The sequence below is a fragment of the Ursus americanus genome, chromosome 2, assembly GCF_024610735.1.
Source record: "Ursus americanus isolate L20-20 chromosome 2, mUrsAme1.1.p, whole genome shotgun sequence".
NCBI classification, from domain to species: Eukaryota; Metazoa; Chordata; class Mammalia; order Carnivora; family Ursidae; genus Ursus; species Ursus americanus.
The window spans coordinates 18,360,272-18,377,721 of NC_142128.1; the positions used below are offsets into that span (position 1 = coordinate 18,360,272).

Consider the following 17,450-nt stretch of genomic DNA (forward strand, 5'->3'; position numbering starts at 1 on the left):
TTTACGTTTCGCTTCACGTGGTGCTTTACAAATGGTAACGCAATTAAATCCCCACCACAACCCTATAGGGTTGATACTATTACTCTCCTCATTTTATAAATGGGGAAACTGAGGCACAAAGTGCTAAGTAAATTGCTCAGGGTCCCACAGCTGGTGAGTGAGTGGTGAGCTGGGGCTCAGTGGATGCCATGTGGCCTGGCTTCAGCGTCTCTGCTCCTAAGTGCTATCCTGCACTTGGGGTGACCAGCCTTGTTGGTTTTCCTGGGACTGCAGTCTGTCCCAGGATGGACGCAGGACTTTGATGACTGGGACTGTCCTGGGCAGACTGGCTGGGATGCTCCTCGAAGTGTCGCTGGAGATGGAAGATGGTTGATGATGAAGACGGAAACACCCCTCCCCCCAACCAACATCCCTACAATCAGTATGCATAAGCTTTTCCCAACCCTGGCAGTAAATTGTACAAGGTCCGTGTTAGAGGATGACAAGGACAAACATGCCCCTTGCAGTCTTGGAGCCGACATGCTCCTGCGGGGAGAATGACAATAAGCAATTAGACTAAGACTATACTGGATCCCTTCAGATTGTGACCATGCTTTGAAGGGAATGAGGTGACAGAGGTCTTCGGATGGGGAGTTAGGGAGGGCATCCCTGGGCAAGCCACGTGTGAAATAACAAGATGTGGATATCAGGGGAAGAATGGTCCTGACAGAAGGGTTAGCAAGTGCAAAGGCCCTGAGGTAGGAACAGGTTTGGCTTAGTGAAGGAGTAGCAAGAGCTTGAGGAACGGTAGGGGATGAGCAGGAGGTGAACAGGACATGTACGTGGGATGCGGAGGAATCTGGACGGTACATTAAGAACAAGGAGGCCACTGGAGGATGTGGAGCAGAAGAGTCACTGGGTTTGAGTTGCACTTTGCAGTAACGGCTCTGGCTGCCGTGTGGACCAAGGACAGTGAGGGGCTGCAGGAGAAACAGGGAGGCTCATCGGGATATTCATGGCCCCAGTCCGTGGCAGAGGTGAAGATGGCATAGACTAGCACGGGAGCAGTTGAGTTGGGATGAAGTGGGTGGGTTCGGGAAACAGTTCAGGCGTAGTGTGATGCAATGGGCCAAGGCTAAGAGGTGGCCTTGGGGCGGGGAGGTAAGGACACACCCCCCTCCTGCTGGCAGGACAGAAGCGAGAGCGCAAACAGAGATCCACCTACCATGTGTGTAATAGTTACAAGCCAAGTTAACACTACTATTAAATAAATATATTCTGCCCTCCTGTCCTGGGGCATCTCTCTTTGTCGGGAACGTGAAGGCCAGGCTTGCATCAGGGCTTCTTTGACTCCTCGGGGCTCTGTGACAGAATGTGGCGGCCAGGAGAGACCGGGGCAGCGTCCTCTGGGGTGTGAGGCCCCTCTTGCCTGCATCTAGGGGCTGTCCTGGGTTCGAGAAAGGGCGAAATCAGAGCTGACACCTGGGTTTCTGGCTTGAGCATATTCGAGCCCAGACCCATCCTCCATTGTGAAGTTATTTATTTATTTATTTATTTATTTATTTACTTACTTACTTACTTACTTCTTCAGTGTTTCCCTCTCCCATGGTTGAGTTCCCAGTCTTTTTCTCTTCTCCTTGAAAACTCTGCTTCTTCAAGTTTAACGCAGACAGGTCTTTGCCACTGACTCTGTGACCCCAGCCAGTTCCTAGCCCTCTTTGAGCCTCAGCATACTCAGCTGTGTATTGGGACCCCTGATACCTTCTTCCTACCTCCCTGCCCCTTAGTGACTGAAGAATGCGAGTGAAGTGTGTATGTGGCAGAGACGGCTGTACATTCACCAAAATCCCTGTGCTTTTTCCTCCAGGCATGTGGTCTGCATTTCCCAGTCCCAGTGGCCATGGAATGTGGCCACGGGACTCAGTTGTGGCTCTTGGTCCAACCTCCCCTCCGTGAGATCCTTCTTACGGCGCCGCTGTCGGCTGGCTGGCTGGCTGGCTCTGATACCTTAGAACAGGGGTTGGCCAACTGCAGCCTGTGAGCTACATCCCGCCTGCTGCCTGTTTTTGTCAGTAAAGTTTTATTGGCACACAGCCATGTCCATTCATTTCTGTATCATCTAGAGCTGTGCGTTTGTGCTGTAAGGGCAGAGTTAAACAATTGTGACAGAGTCTGTGACGCACAGAGCCAAAAATATTTACTATCGTGCTTTGCCAGGGAAGTTTGATGACCCTTGCCCTGGAAGATGGTGGAGCCATGAGACGGGAAGAGCCCGGAGCCCTGAGTAACCACATAGAAAGTGGCTGCACGGCTGCCAGGAGCCTCACGTGGGACTCTCCGTGAGCAAGAATAGAAGCTTATTGTGTAAGCCTCCGGTATGTTGTGGCTTGTTCGTTACAGCAGCTGGTGTTGCTTATCCTGACTCAGGCAATGACTGCTGCATTGTAAGGAAACCACAAATTGTCACTTCCTCCCATCCTCCTTATTTTTACACTCTGCGTAGATGATCGTGTTTGGAATAGTTCAGGGAAATGGATTGGGCTTGACTCAGGCTCTGTCACCCTCAAGTCTCGGTACAAGCTGCTGCTAACTATTCTGCCAAGAACGTTCGTTCCGCGTCCCTTCACCCTACTGTCTCCTACCAATCTTTTGGGACTCAAGGTAGCCAACCCTGCTTCCAGACATCCTTCCTTTCCTCCTTCGTCCTCCAAGATGGGGTTAGGGGCTTCCGTAACGTGCTCCTGAATAACCTTCAAAAGACAGTAGAGTGGTGAAGAGCTGAACTCGGGCTTGGCCACTTGATGTCAAATCCTGGCCTGCCACTTACAAGGTGTAAGACTTTGGGCAAGTGGCTTCACCTGTAAGTATCTCCCCATCCTCATCTGTAAAATGGGAATCTCATGTATCTGGTAACGTGGTTGTGGGAAGTAAGTGAATGAAAGAACTTAGAATAATATCTGCTGCCCAGGAAGGGCTGAAGGAACGTTAGATGATATTAGGACCACCATTTTTATTGCTGCTGCTATCCCAGCATGGATCCCATGCTCCCCAGTGCTAACATTTCCCAGTGGGCTGGGAGATACTTGAAGCATAGTGGACTCTCCATACAGGTGGTTGGGTAAATGAGTGAAATGGTAGCTGGTGCTCAGTCCTCTGGGGCTGGGTGGGGGGCAGGATTTCTAGACAGAGCTGCCCGGGTTGTGCCTTAGAGAGGATTAGGGACTAAGGTAAAGTCGTGTGGTTTGAGCAAGGGCAGTGTCTGCTCAGAGGACATGGCTGTGAGCCGGGGAGCCCCGTTGTATCAGCCACTCCAGCAAGCTTTAGGAGGAGAGGAATACAAAATGACTCAACAGATCACAACATTTCCAGAGGACTGGCCTAAGATGCGGAAGCTATACGTGCAAGAAAAAAATTTAAATTACCCCGCCAGACTGCTCTGAGAGAGCCCCTATCCCAGCCGTCCCCAGGCAGAGGCCACCCAGTTGTATGTACATGCTTTCCATCATAGCTTCTGCAGCAGCTGTTCCAAAAGCAGGCTGCCTCTCCTGTCCTGTTGAGACAGACGGCACTGGAGAACATGCCGAGTCTCAGAGAGGGAGCCTGTTTTTGTTTTTGTTTTTTTAAGATTTTATTTTATTCTGAGAGAGATAGAGCATGTGAGTAGGAGGAAGGGCAGAGGGAGAGGGAATCTCCAGCTGACTCCAAGCTCAGGGCAGAGCCCCACGTGGGGCTCGATCCCACCATGACCCTGAGCTCATGACCTGAGCCGAAATCAAGAGTCGGACGCTTAACTGACTGAGCCTCCCAGGTGCCCCATGGAGAGGGAGTCTCCTGATGCCAGCCCTTACCCCATAGAATCCTGGGGACAGACCCTTCTACTTGTCTAACAGCATGGTGGGTAATAATTATGCCAACTAATGTTACTGAACCCCACAGGGCACTGGGTGCTGGGCAGTGCGCCTTACAGCAGCATCTGTCATCTTCATGACAGCCCTGGGAGTTTTGTGCTGTTATGAGCTTCATTGTACATATGAAGGAATGAAGGCTCAGAGAGACTTGTAACTTATCTCCGGCCACACAGCACAATTGAGGATTCAAATTCAAGTAAACTCCAGAGCCCAGATTCTTTTTTTTTTGCCAATGTAATATTTTTGATAATATGTTTTTATCTTGTTATGTGCTTTTTAAAAAAAGCTGAAGTGTAGTTGACACCATCATCACCATCAGTACTTCCACCACCACCCCCACCACACCACCACCACCGTCACCATCACCAGCACCAGCACCACCACCAACACCACCACCATCACCACCACCACCATCAGTACTTCCACCACCACAACACCACCACCGTCACCACCACCACCACCACAACACCACCACCATCACCAGCACCACCACCATCACCAGCACCACCAACACCACCACTGCCTTCACTGCCACTGTCACCAATATTTTTGTCACCACCAATATAATTCAGCACAAGTCACAGATATTTTATGAGTCTTTCCTGTATTTTAAGCCTCTGTTAAATGCCAGGATATGAACATGATTAAGAAAGGACTGTGAGAGGCGCTTGGGTGGCACAGCAGTTAAAGCGTCTGCCTTCGGCTCAGGGCGTGGTCCTGGCGTTACGGGATCGAGCCCCACATCAGGCTCTTCTGCTATCAGCCTGCTTCTTTCTCTCCCGCTCCCCCTTGTGTTCCCTCTCTTGCTGGCTGTCTCTATCTCTGTCGAATAAATAAATAAAATCTTTAAAAAAAAAAAAAAAGAAAGAAAGGACTGTGATTCATATTTACCATCATTACCATCATCACTTATTAGTGGAAACTCATTAATGCCGTATTAATTGCTATCCCTGCCTAAACAGTTGCTTTGAACAGAGTAACATCTTGCAAACTTGTGAGCTCATCCAACACCAAACTGTGCCCCAGAATCCAGCTCCTGCTTTTCCTGCCATTATCCCCTTGCCTGTTCTAAGCACAGATTTCTTGTTGGCTCTGCCTGGGTGACACTAGAGGGAACCTCCCCCCATCTCATCCTTATCAAGGCTGCTTCATGCCCATCTGACCAACTTGGTACTGGACGTCAATACTTCCTGGCCCCAATCTAATGACATAATTATTATCATATGTTAGGAGGGTTTCAAAAATCTTTATTACGTGTCACTTTGCTGAAAGCAGAAGATAGGAGAAATATGCTTCCCATTACCAAGCTTTACGAGGCCTCTGGAAGGTTGTTGTCTTTTGGGGACTGCCTGGGGATTCTAAGAAAAACAATCTTAACCTCCGAACCAGGTCACAGAGAGGTAAGAGGAGCCATAATGACTGGGTTGGCCCCACATGACCAGTCAGAAGGAAGCCGATTTCAATCTCTCACAAGAGCCTGTGGTTGGTGGGTGGAAAATGCTTGGTGGGCTCTCTGGCTCTCTGCACCCTGCTCCTTTCTGCCCTGACATGGTCTCAAGGAGCCCTACAGAGGCCGAGGGCTGGGAGAGGTCAACCACCTAGAACCGTACCCTTGTTGTATCTGAGATACTCTACAACCCCCTAGCTGTGTGGTGCTGGGCACCTTCCTTGACTTTTGGGGGCCTTGGTTGCCCTGACTGTAAAATAGGGAGAGTAGCACCTCTTCTGCTTGTACTTCTGCTTGTCCTGAGGGTACATGAGATCCCCCCACTAGTGCCAGCACAGAGTTGTTCCTATATAGTCACAGTCATGGTAATAGTAACAGAACCAGCACTGACGTGGATGCTACTTATTATAACAGTAACAACCAGATCAGGGGCCGAGGGCTCGAGAGCTCACGTCCGTTCTAACACAGCTTGAGTGAGTTGGAGATCGTCACTTCCACTGTCCCTGTGCTTCGGGCAGGGGGCTTGACAGAGACAGTGCAGAGATTTGGGTGCAGATGGTCGTGGTTCTGCTACTATCTAGCTGTGCGACCTTCAGCAAGTCCCTTAGCCTCTCTGTGCCTCAGAAGTCATCAGATGGGAGTAATCATAGCAACAGCCTCATACAGCCATGGTGCCGGTTAAATGCTTCAGTGCTTGGCGCAAGGTCAGTGTGCAGTAAACGTTTCCTGTTACATCATTTGCTAATCGAACAAATGTAGTGGGGTTCCAGTAGCTTCAGACATGCTGAAATGTACCAGGATCACCAGTGGTGGCAGTGGGGGGGGGATATCATCCATCCATGTTTGCATGAGGACAGAGAAACTTCTAGAGAGAGAGCAAACCCCTCAGGGGCAGCAAAGAAGCAGGACTGGTTTCTGGCAGAGGCAAGGGAGACCCTTAGGACACGGGATTTAAGGAAGCCCCTGCTCTTAGGTGCTGGCCCTGCACTTCCAGGAGCCTGAGAGTGAGTGCCTCCTTAAATTTTGCATCTGAGCACCTTGCTTGTGTCCCCGCTCTGTCCCAACCCCGGTAAGAAGCCAGACTTGTCCAGCTGCTCCAGTGGTCAGAGCGGGGCCAGCATGCTGAGCAGCTTATGTTATAGGACCCGTACAGCAGCCAACAGGAGTAAAAAGAACCATGACTACAGGGATGTAGGGGACATTGTCATGCTCTGCAGTTTCCTTTGAGCATGTTTGGGAAGTGCTCTTCCTTCATGGCCCTGCCTCCCCAAGGTAGAAGCCAGGAGCTCCATCTTGCCTTGGCCCTTGCAGGGCACCCTGTCCTCCGGGCAGTGGGAGGAAGGTCCTGGCAAGACCGCCATGGGCCCAGCCCTGGTGGCCTGAGTCGTGGCTGTGGGGTCTTTGTGGCAATATCCTGGCAGTGTCATTCCTGTCTCTGTGGCCTCCCACCCTGATTCTCTGGCTCTTCTGAAGACTTGGTAAAGATAGGCTGGTGGATGCCTTTGTCACCTAAACTAGGTGTCGTGGAGCCTGTGTGTCGGGACCCGAGAACCCTGGCTGGCACAGGGGATGCGGGGCGCCTTCTGGAAGTCAAGGGCAGAACAGGCCTAGCACAGGGAAGTAGAAAAGCACCAGCATGCTCTTTCCTTCTATCTCTCATCAATCTTTCTCTCTATCCACGTGCACAGATACGGTTTCTTGGATTTTTTGCTCACGTGGGCCACGTTTATGAGTTCTGACCCTCACAGAAATAGACCCACCCCATGTCTTTTGGCCCCAGCACCAAATTCTTGCAAGAAAAACATCTGATTGGCCCAGTCACGATGTCCAGGGAGTAGAGTTACATTGTACAAACATTCTTGCCGGGTCCCCTCCCTTTGGCAGTTCCCGGGAAGGGGAATGTGTTGTGAGCTGGACAGATATCCCCAAGGATCTACTGTATCCAAGAAAATTTCTATGGCTGAAACCAAAGAGGCCACTCTGGTCTTTTGGGGGCCCCACCCTGTGGGCGCCTGTCTCAGTCCAGGGCTGAGGATGGCTCTAAGTCAAAACAGAAAGAGCTCTTTTGTTCTGGAACACACTGAGCTCAAGTGACTCTGATGCGCCCGTGAGTTTAAAAACTGGACTTTTCCCTCCCCCACTTCTCTGTCCCCACCAGAAAGCACAGCAGTGACATCTGGAGGTCTAGGCTTATGGGGGCTTTGCTGCATGGTGACATAACAGCCACTCCCAGCGGGCTCAGATCGATTTGTGAGTATAGGTGGGTACCGTTTGGGTAATCCCACAAATCGTGCTAGTGGAGGAATGGGACTCCTGAGGCCAGAAGTTCTCGTAAAAGCAGGTAAATCAGAGTCACCACCGCTAATCAGACCAGTGGCTGGCACATGCCTGGCAGAGAAGGGACCGCGTGCCCCCCCCCCCCCCCAGCATGGCCTGCCATTAGAGCATCCTGGGCTTGGAACATATGTGAAATTGAAAGGGAGAAGAAAGCCTTTTACAGAAGCAAAGTGAAATGCAACGTTTCATAAAATCTTGACTTTTCTGAGGGAGAAAATCCCATGCTTTTATGAATAAGAGGCTTAAGTCACGGGAAGCGCAAAACACACCCGCGTGGGGGAATGGCCCCTCCATATGCAAAGTCCATGCATGTGTGAAAAGAGGCACAGGCCTCTCTTTCCCTTCCATCTGGGGTCCTGGCCACTGGGCCTGGGAGAAGCTTCCTCATCACAGCTGCCCACAGCCTTCTGTCCTGTTCTCCACTGCCAGCACCCCGTCTTCTGTCTCTGGGTCTCCAAAGACCACAGACGCCTTCTCCTGCCTCTGAATGTTTAACTATGTGGAGTCCTTGCCTTTTTCCAGCCCTTGTCCAACTGGAACATCTCGGTCATTCTTCCAGACCCCTCAAGCCTGCATTCAGCGGCAGACACCGTCCATATGTGGGTTGCCTGCCCCATATACACTTCCCCTTCTGATATCAGAACTCAAATGAATATATATATGTTTGGTGAGGCGCGTCACCAAACATCTTGCCCACCTCCTTCACAGTGACATAGGCTATGCTCACCGACTGTGACCCCCAGCAGACTCGTTGGTTGAGATGACATGGTTGTCTGGCCAGGATCCGAGATTCCCAAGCATCCTCCTCCTTATGCAAACGGTTGGGATGATTTGGACTCAGACCACCTGCTTTCCAACATGGCTTCTGCGTAACTTTCTCGCTGTGTGACCTCAGGCTGGTCCCCAGGTCCTTCATCTTGAAGCAGGAACATTAATAATGTCGCCTGGGTGGCTTGGTCGGTTAAGCGTCTGCCGTTAGCTCAGGTCATGATCCCAGGGTCCTGGGATTGAGCCCTGCATCGGGCTCCCTGTTCAGTGGGGAGTCTGCTTCTCCCTCTCCCTCTGCTGCTCCCCCTCCTTGTGCTCTCTCTCTCTCTTTCAAATAAATCAATAAAATCTTTAAAAAAAAATAATGCTGGCTTCTCAGGCTGTTGGTGGGGCTGGACCCAAGTGTAATTTCCAGGAGGGTGGGAACCTCATCTTGCTCACCACCCTGCTCCCACATTACACTGTGGGTACACAGTGGGTGCTTAACAGATGCGCATTGAGTGGATGGGTGTGCAGGTCTCAGCAGAGTGACTGGTTCAAGAAATCTTAGCTGAGAAGCTAAATGACTACCCAAACAGCACCCAGGCCACAGGTTCCTGTGGGAGACGTGGGGAGGAAAGGGTTAAGTGGTGGGTCTCCGCCCAGCCCCCCCAACTTCTCCCCATCAGAGCAGATCAGCTTTTATCAGATTTATGCAAGGGATTCGTTCCTGAAGCTATGCATTATTCAAGACTAAATTTCCCAGAGGGATCAATGTAAAGCAAGATCTGCATTATTTCAAAATCTGAGCATACGGCGAGTCTTTATTAATATTTTTAAATCGCCTGATTTCCAAGTCACATAATGCAAATTTGCATAAAATGTGACATGCTGTTGCAGAGTTACGGACAAGACTTGGCAGCAGCAGGAAGTTTTCTGAGGGTTAAAAAGTTCATACCCTCCTACCGGCCTCCCAAATTTGTGGCAGGGGTCCGTAATCAGAGGCGAGGTCTGGTCATAATCATTTGACATTAAAAGCAGTTAAAATACCGACGTCGAGGGATGATTTACTTGAACAAGAATCACAGTTGATTCAAAGTTACTCCAGTGGGGCCAGTGTGAATTATTGAAAAATTCATCGCTGTCTTTTTTCTCACTGCTTTAGGCTCACCAGAAGGGACTAAAGGAACTCTTTTCTCCCGTTTCTCCCCGGGACCTTTCTCCAAGTGAGGGAATGCAGAATGCAGGGTGCAGGCTGAAAATGCAGATTCCTGGGTTCTGGACACCCCCCGCCCCATTCTGAGGTAGAACCAGGACTCTGCATTTGTAACAGGCACTTCAGGAGACTTGGATGTGGTGGTAGGAACGCTGGATGTTTGAGGCTCCCTGGAGAGGAACGTAGCTGGCTCATTTGGGGGGGCAGAGGTGAAGGGGGCTGGCGTTGGGGGCGAGGGGACATTTTGGCCTCGGAGACTAGGTGGGGAGATGTCGCGGGTTCTGAAGGTGGTGGCGGTGGGGCTGTGGGCCCCCTTGCAGTGGACCCTCTAGGTGGCAGGCCCTGGGTGCGGGTGGCTCCACGAGGACTCTGAAGGCTGCACTCAGTCCTGCAGCTTTAGGATGTTGTCTCTAGTGCCCCAAACAGACTCGCATCAGTGGAGAGGCCCCTCGAGGGGCGTCTGTCACCCATCCTCAAGGACAGATGGACATTGTAGTCAGGGGTGTTGTGCACGATGCTGGCGATGTTAATAGCAAACGTTCATTAGCGCCAGGCACTGGTCTTGCTGTGTTAAACACACTGAGTCATAGGTCTCGTTCTTACCCCTCGTTTTACAGATGAGGACACTGGGGCACAGAGAGGTGTAGCAACTTGCCTGAAGTCACACAGCCAGGGAAAGGGAGAGCCGGTATCTAAATTTAAGCAATAAGCTATAGTCTATTCTTGGTCCCTGCGCTTTTCAGCCACAAGCAGCAAGTGTGAGGATGTGACCACACGAACCGGAGACTAGGACCTTTCTAATTATTTTGGTCCACACCCTGGGAGGCTTGTAAGATCCACAGAGAGAAGTGCCCAGAACTTGAGCACCATCGAACTTACTATCTACATTAATAATGGAGATACAACTTGATTCAGAAATGTAAAGAACTGGGACCTACCTTGCACTTCCGAGTTACAGAGCAACTCATACCTGTGGCCCCAGTAAGAATGTCAAGGTCCCTTGCTTGCATTTTTCATGTGCTGGCTTTCTTAATTTAATTTTTGGAACAGATGCGATGCTATATTTACATAGTTCAGAAGTCAAAATACTATAAAAAGAGATTTATTAAAAAACCCTCAGTCTCTGTCTTACCCATTGTGGTCTCTCTCTCCCCTTAGCTGACATTTACTATACCTTTTCCCAGCCATTCTTTATGCAAATACGAGCATTGTGTGGGTGTGGGTGTGGGTGTGTCTGTACACTTGTATGTCCCTTCCTTTATGACACAAGACGTAGCAAACTGTACAGTTGCATGTCTTGGTTTCTCCCCCTCACCAGGATGTTCAGGAGCTCTTTCCATATCTGTACACGGAGAGCTTCCTAATTATCATATATATTATTTCGCACCTGCCCAGTGGGGTACACTGGGACCCGCCGTCGTACGAGCTCCGGACAACGGACTCTTTAAGGGTCAAAGGTTTTGTGAGCCGGTTGACCACATGCTGGTGGCTTGGAATTGGCCCTGGTGGAAGTATTTGCCCAACAGAACCGGGGCACTCGGTAAGGCAGGCTTCCCCTCTCCGAGAGCTGCTTGTTAAACATTACCAATACCGCACCCCCGGTGTGGCTACCCTAGGGCATAGTGGGCCAGCCTCCTCTACCCGAGCCTTGGGGTGTTTCAACTATTCTGCTTTTCATAAATGGTGCTTCAGTGAATATCCGCCATCTGCCTTGAGAGGGAGAGAAAGGGAACGTTCCTACCCTTACCGCTCAGTGTGGCCTTGGAGCAGCTGCATCCGGGGGCTTATTAGAAATACCCGTTCTCAGGCCCCACCCCAGAACTACGGAAGCAGGCAGGGTCTGCATGGTGGTGCACGTGCACCAAAACCCTTGAGAAATTTCCCCCCACAGTCTTCTCTGTGCCACAGGTGTGGCCAGGAGCAAAGGGAAGCATCGCCCACTGCTTCTCCCATTGCACAAGTGGGAAGCATTTGCTGATCTTTGTTAAGGACTCCCTGGGGGTGGCGGTGGGGGGCGGTCCTTAAGAAGCAGGAACCCCCAGGTTGCCTCTGTGTGTGTGGCCTGATACACAGATAGGAAGAGGGAGGAGAAAGGGGAACGTGGAGGCGCCCCCTGCTGGCCGACCTGGGTAGCGAATGGCAAGGGGTGCCCAGGCTGGGTGAGAACAGGGGAGAAAAGGAAGGAATTGTGACGTTGCAGGTGGGCTGCAGATTGGCAGGGAGGAGGCCGTTCGCACACACGCGCACACACACGCATGCACGTGTGCCCACCCTGCTATAAGTGACCGATTTCTGTAGCTGAGGCTGCACCAGGTGGTTCCCCGGAGCAGGAGAACCCAGGGGGAGAAAGCAGAGCCAGAACCCAGGCTCTCCGGGACAGTGTACCCACCGCCATCCGGCCAGGAAGCAGGGGGCCCACCTGTCTGCAGGAGGAGCGGCTAACAGTCACTGGGAACTTATCTTCCAGGAGCTGCCCTTGCTTTATCTGACTTAATCTTCACCATAACCCTTCTGTCTGATGTGCGAATTAAATGCTTGGTAAATGCTAGTTGAATGAATCAACCAGCCCTTGGAAGTGGATCTTATGATTGCCCTGTTAGTTCTGACTTCACACTCTCCCCTCCATGCTGTTCCCAACCACTCCAGGCACACCTGCCTCAGGACCTTTGCATGTCTGTGCCCTCTGCCTGAACGCTCTTCACCCAACATCCATGTGGCTGCCTCTTACCTCTCCCTCACGCCTGTACTCCAATGGCCCCTTTTCTGTGGGGCCTTCCCCAAACACCTTAAAATTACAGTACCCGCCCCCACCTTTCCCTAACTTTTCCCAAATATCTACTCACATTCTATATATACTGCTTCCTGAGTGGGTTCGTTGTCTGCCTTGCCCACTAGGATATCTGCTCCTTCAAGCAGGGATTTCTGTCTGCTGGCTCACTGCTGTCCGCTGGGCTCCTGTGACAGGGCCTGGCTCAGCCTAGGTGTTCAGTTAATATTTATTCATCGCATGAAAGAATGAATGAGTTCCCTTTTGACAGAGGAGGAGACTGAGGCTCTGAGGAATGAGCTGATCCCTGGCCAAGGTCAAATGACAAATAAGTGGCAGAGGTGGGATTCAAGTCCAGGCTGACTCCAGAGCCTGGGGTGTAGGTCCTGAACCCTGGGAGAAGTGCTGGATCAGTCTTTTTAGGGCAGTTACCTTTGAGGTGTAGGGGAGGGGAAAAATTTTTTTTCCCCTCTATCCATCTTAGTTTCATGGATGGCCTGAATTAGGCCCACAAAAGCCTGGTTAAGGAGAGAAAAACAACCAGGAGTTTATGAATAAGGGCAGCGTCGAGTGACAAAGTGTAGTTCGCACTTGGGCGTGCCGTGCCTCTTAACGAAAACAAGACGGTCCCAGACAAGTAACAGGACCAAGGAGAAGGGCTTTGAGTTCCCAGGGGCAGCAGACTGTGGGAAAGTAAGGGCTAGTTAGTGAGGTTGGCTAATAAGAAGTCTAGAGGTGTCTCCAGTGATTTACTTCTGTCCTTTCTGGTAGAGAGGGGGAAGGCGGGGCACCTTTACAAATTTATGTTTAGCTTTTAGGCAAGCAGGGGGAAGGCAGAGAGCTTTTCTCCTCCCTCCTTGTTTTCCTCAATTGCCTTTAGCTCCAAATAATCCTCATGCCAGAGTGGAATGGTCTGGGGTGGCCTGTCTTGCCACCGTTCAGAGGCAGAGGGGTTTCGGTGGCCGAAACTTGCAGCCCGGACACAAACTGGGAGGGCGAAGCCGCTCCCGCCCTCCTGCGGGTAGCGCCAGGTGAGCCGCGGGTAATGGGAAGATGCGTTGGGATGGAGGCCTGTCTGGGACATCATCTTCATTGTTGTTTTGCTTCAAAGGACGTGGACTATTTTTCAGCCTGGGTGTGGGGGCAACTGCATGGATGAGCGCCCTGTCTGGTGGCTCGGTCCCTCGGGGACCCTGGGGGGCCGTCCAGCCGGGCCCTGGGAGAGAGCTCCGGGCTTGGTCCACACCAGGGTGACGCGGTGGTTCATGGCTCTGGCGTGCCCATTAGCGGACATAATCAGGGAGTGAATTAACTTCTGCTTTCCTGGCTGTATTTTAAAGGCACGTTTTAAATGCTTTTTTTTTTTTTTACCCCCTTTGGAGGCTATGTACTCTTCAGAAATTAAATTTAGACTGTGATTTTATTACCCTTTTTATTTAATTTATCCTAACGGTTGCATTCAAGCTGTGAACCAGCTGTTGACTTTGAAAAAACATTGTTCAATTTGAAGGGAGCATTTTAAAACTTAATGTAATGGCTGTAAGTAATCACTACAGCAGTTACGCTCCCCGGCACGGCGTGTCACAAGGGGCACTGGCGGGATTGGGAAGGATGCTCGGGTGGGCAGAGGGAAGGCTTGGGCAAGAGGCGGGCATGCGGGCTTGGGGGGAAGGGGATGTGACGGTGGGGACACAGAGACCTGCCAGCCACACAAGCCTGTCTGTCCTCCCCGGGGGCTAGCATGGACCCGTGTGCAGCTTCCAGACTCCTGCTGTCCCCCGCCAGCCACTTCATCCCGACCAAGCGGCTTTGCTCTGCCCCCTGCTTCTCGCTGCGGACAGAGAAATATAACAGGTTCCGAGGTCGGACACCGTTCAGGGGCTTAACCTGGATGTGCCTTTATGTTAGTCCCCCTCTGCCTTTGGATTCATTCATCTCTTCGCTCAGTCGCTGTGGTACATTGGAAGAAAAGCAGGCACAGAATCTTCCTATCCCTTCATGTGGTCGCTTTGTAACGGGCTTCTCCTGGGAAGAAGTGGAGTATAGTTCTCTAAATCTTGGATCTGAGCTTGGTTACGTGATGTCCGCAGGGCTGGCATGCTGACATTCGTCCTCTCCTGCTGCCCTGAGACCTCTGGGTGAAGAGAGACCTGGCAGAACATGGTTGGGCTGGCCCGGCTGGTGGGTCCAGAAGCAGCCTGCTAGCATGCAGGGGACCACCCGAGACCCTCCCGCTCCAGGGAGCCAGCCCAGCAGACCTACGGAGTCATGAGCTAAACCAAGTGACCGTTGTTTTGAGCCACTACATTTTGGGACGGTTTGCTGTGCTGTAAAAAAGTAAAACTGAAACCATCACCACTTGGCAAGAATTTAGTGGTGCCTGACCGAGGCCAGGCATCGCACTTGGCCATGGGGATGAAAAGCCCCCTTGATCATGGCTTCTGATTGGCTGGTCACCTCTTGCCTGGGGTGGGCCACGCTACGCTGTTGTCCTGCCCTGTTCTTCAGACTGCACGGCCCCAAGGTCCCAGACTCAGCTCTAAGCCCCTCCCTAGCATCACCCCAAGAGGGGCAGTGGGCACTGTTGATGGCATCAGGCTAATGGGGGGATTCAAATCCTCCTTCTCTGTTCCTCACCGTTTATCATCAAAAGCACTGATGGTAGGTGAGACGGTCTGGATTCCAGTCCCCTCTCTGTGACCTTCAGCCAATGGACGCAACCTCACAAAGCCCCGACTTTCCTACCTGTAACATGGGGGTGATACTAGCCCATTCAGAGGCTCACCTGCCACATAATAAATACTCGTGCCGTGAGAGACTTAGTGTCGTCACTCCCTGAGTGTCAGTTTCTCCGTCTTTGAAATGGACCGACGTCATGCCACATATGGCTAACCACCACCTCGGGATGGTGTAAGGATGAGAAGTGGTCACTGTGTTTCAAGGACTTACAGCTGGGCCTCATGCACGAGATGTGCCCATACTTGGCAAGGCCAGTTTGGCTCGGTGTCATCAACCAGTCGGGGTGGGTGACTGGGGAATGCTCTGGGCCGAGGCTAGCTTCCCGTCCCCTAGCACTGAGCACTCGGCAGACTGTCCCCCATTCTCCCTACACATATGTCTTTGCTTCAGTGTCCATGTGGCCAAACTGACTTACCACGTGCGCCATGTATGAACTTTTCTTCTCTGGCCTCACTTTCCTTGTATTGGAAATGGATAGTTTCAGAATGGCAACTAGTTTCATTTTATTTTTTTTAAAAGATTTATTTGTTTATTTGAGAGAGAGAGAGAGAACGAGAGAGCATGAGTGGGGTGGGGCAGAGAGGGAGAGAGAGAGACAATCTCAAGCAGACTCCGAGCTGAGTGTGGAGTCCGAGCGGGGCTCCATCTCACGACCCTGAGATCATGACCTGAGCCGAAACCAATAGTCAGACGCTTAACCGACTGAGCCACCCACGCACCCCTCAGAATGGCAACTAGTTTTAAATTATGCATGTCCTCTGATCGATTGGTAATGTCTGTCCAGAGTCAGGAATGGAGATCTTGCCACACAGGGCTCGGCAGGAGGAAGTGTCACCATCCATTAGTGATGTCTGCAGCGGATGTGAGCGGGGAGGATGGAGTGTATTCGCTGCCCCAAACTGTTGTCAGATTTCACCTGACAAGACTGTATATCAACTTTAGTGTTGTGGGTGCTTCACAGTGGAGCTTATACTGTTCACCTTCATATTCTCAGGACCTAGCAAGGAGTCTCAATCCTCAAACGACCTGAGGAAAGAGCATAGACTCTGTGGTCAGACAGACCTGGACTTGCATCCCCCAGCGGGTTTCCCAGCTTTGCAAATGTGCAGTGGCAATCATTAGTGTTGTTGGCCAAATATTCTGGGTCTCCCATTTTTGGGGAATGAGGTAGGGTGGTCAGGTAGGCTCATGAGACTAGCTCAGACCAATGGGTTGTGAGCAGAAGCGAGACCCTTGAGAGATTCCCCCTTTACTTCTGCTGTGATAACTGACAAAAATGTTCCAGGTGGGACCACTCCATCAACCTGAACTCTAGAGTGAAGTTTGGGCCCCCTGGGAAGTAGACTCTCAGATGGAGATTTACATGCATGAAGTTTGCCAGGACCTCAGGATTCACTCTCATAGGGGAGCAGAAGGAAGCAGGATGGGGCAGAGGAGATGAGATGTCTGGCTCCACGAAGAGGTAAGAAGCCGGGGTGGTCCGTCAGAGACGTCCCAAGCTGGGGCAATGGTCTGAGCTCTTATACCCCCACATCAACCATTCATGAGATGGGAGTGAGCCCCAGAGAGGAGATGTGAGCCAGGGTGAAAAGGAGCTCCGCAGCTGTGAGCAATTCCTGGAGAGGGGTGACAGCTGAGGGCAGCACTCCCTGCAGCTGGGGACTAGCCGTGGCCGGCTGCAGTGGCCTTCTGTCAGTCGCCAAGTGCTGATTATTAAGTCTTCAGGAGTATACTGAGCTAGTTCTTAAATATAACCATCATTAAAAAATTACTGAAACTTATAATTAAATATGTTTTATTAAAAACAGAGCTAAAAAGGGCGCCTGGGTGACTCAGTCGGTTGTGTCTGATTCTTGGTTTCAGCTCAGGGCATGATCTCAGGGTCGTGGGATCAAGCCCCGCGATGGGCTCTGCACCCGCTGGGGAGTGGGATTGAGATTTTCTCCCCCACCCCGACCCTCCCCCTACTCATGCTCTCGCTCTCTCTCTCAAATAAATAAATAAATAAATAAATAAATAAATAAAATCTTAAAAAAAACCCCAAAGATAATAAATATTCCAGTCACATTGCTTCCAAATTGTTTTGCTACATTTTACTTTTACCTAAGTCTTTTTTTTTTTTTTTTTTAAGATTTTTATTTATTTGAGAGAGAGCGAGAGAGAGAAAGCACACAAGCTGGGGGAAGGACAGGGAGTCTGATGCAGGGCTCGATCTCAGGACCCTGGGATTATGACCTGAGCTGAAGGCAGGCACTTAACCAACTGAACCGCCCCCACGCCCCCACTCTTACCTACATCTTGAGCTTATTT

General features: G+C 51.1%; 1 long non-coding RNA gene across 4 annotated transcripts in view; it reads left to right on the forward strand.

The window, feature by feature from the left end:
• Positions 1–17,450, forward strand: part of LOC123778069 (uncharacterized) — a 52,720-nt gene that overhangs the window by 16,970 nt on the left and 18,300 nt on the right. The window contains exon 3 of one of the 4 annotated variants that reach the window (XR_006775776.2): positions 2,197–4,274. The exons of the other annotated variants lie outside the window; for them this stretch is intronic. This is a non-coding gene — a long non-coding RNA (uncharacterized LOC123778069). Of the gene's footprint in view, positions 1–2,196; positions 4,275–17,450 lie in introns of those variants that run through there. 4 annotated transcript variants of the gene reach the window in all.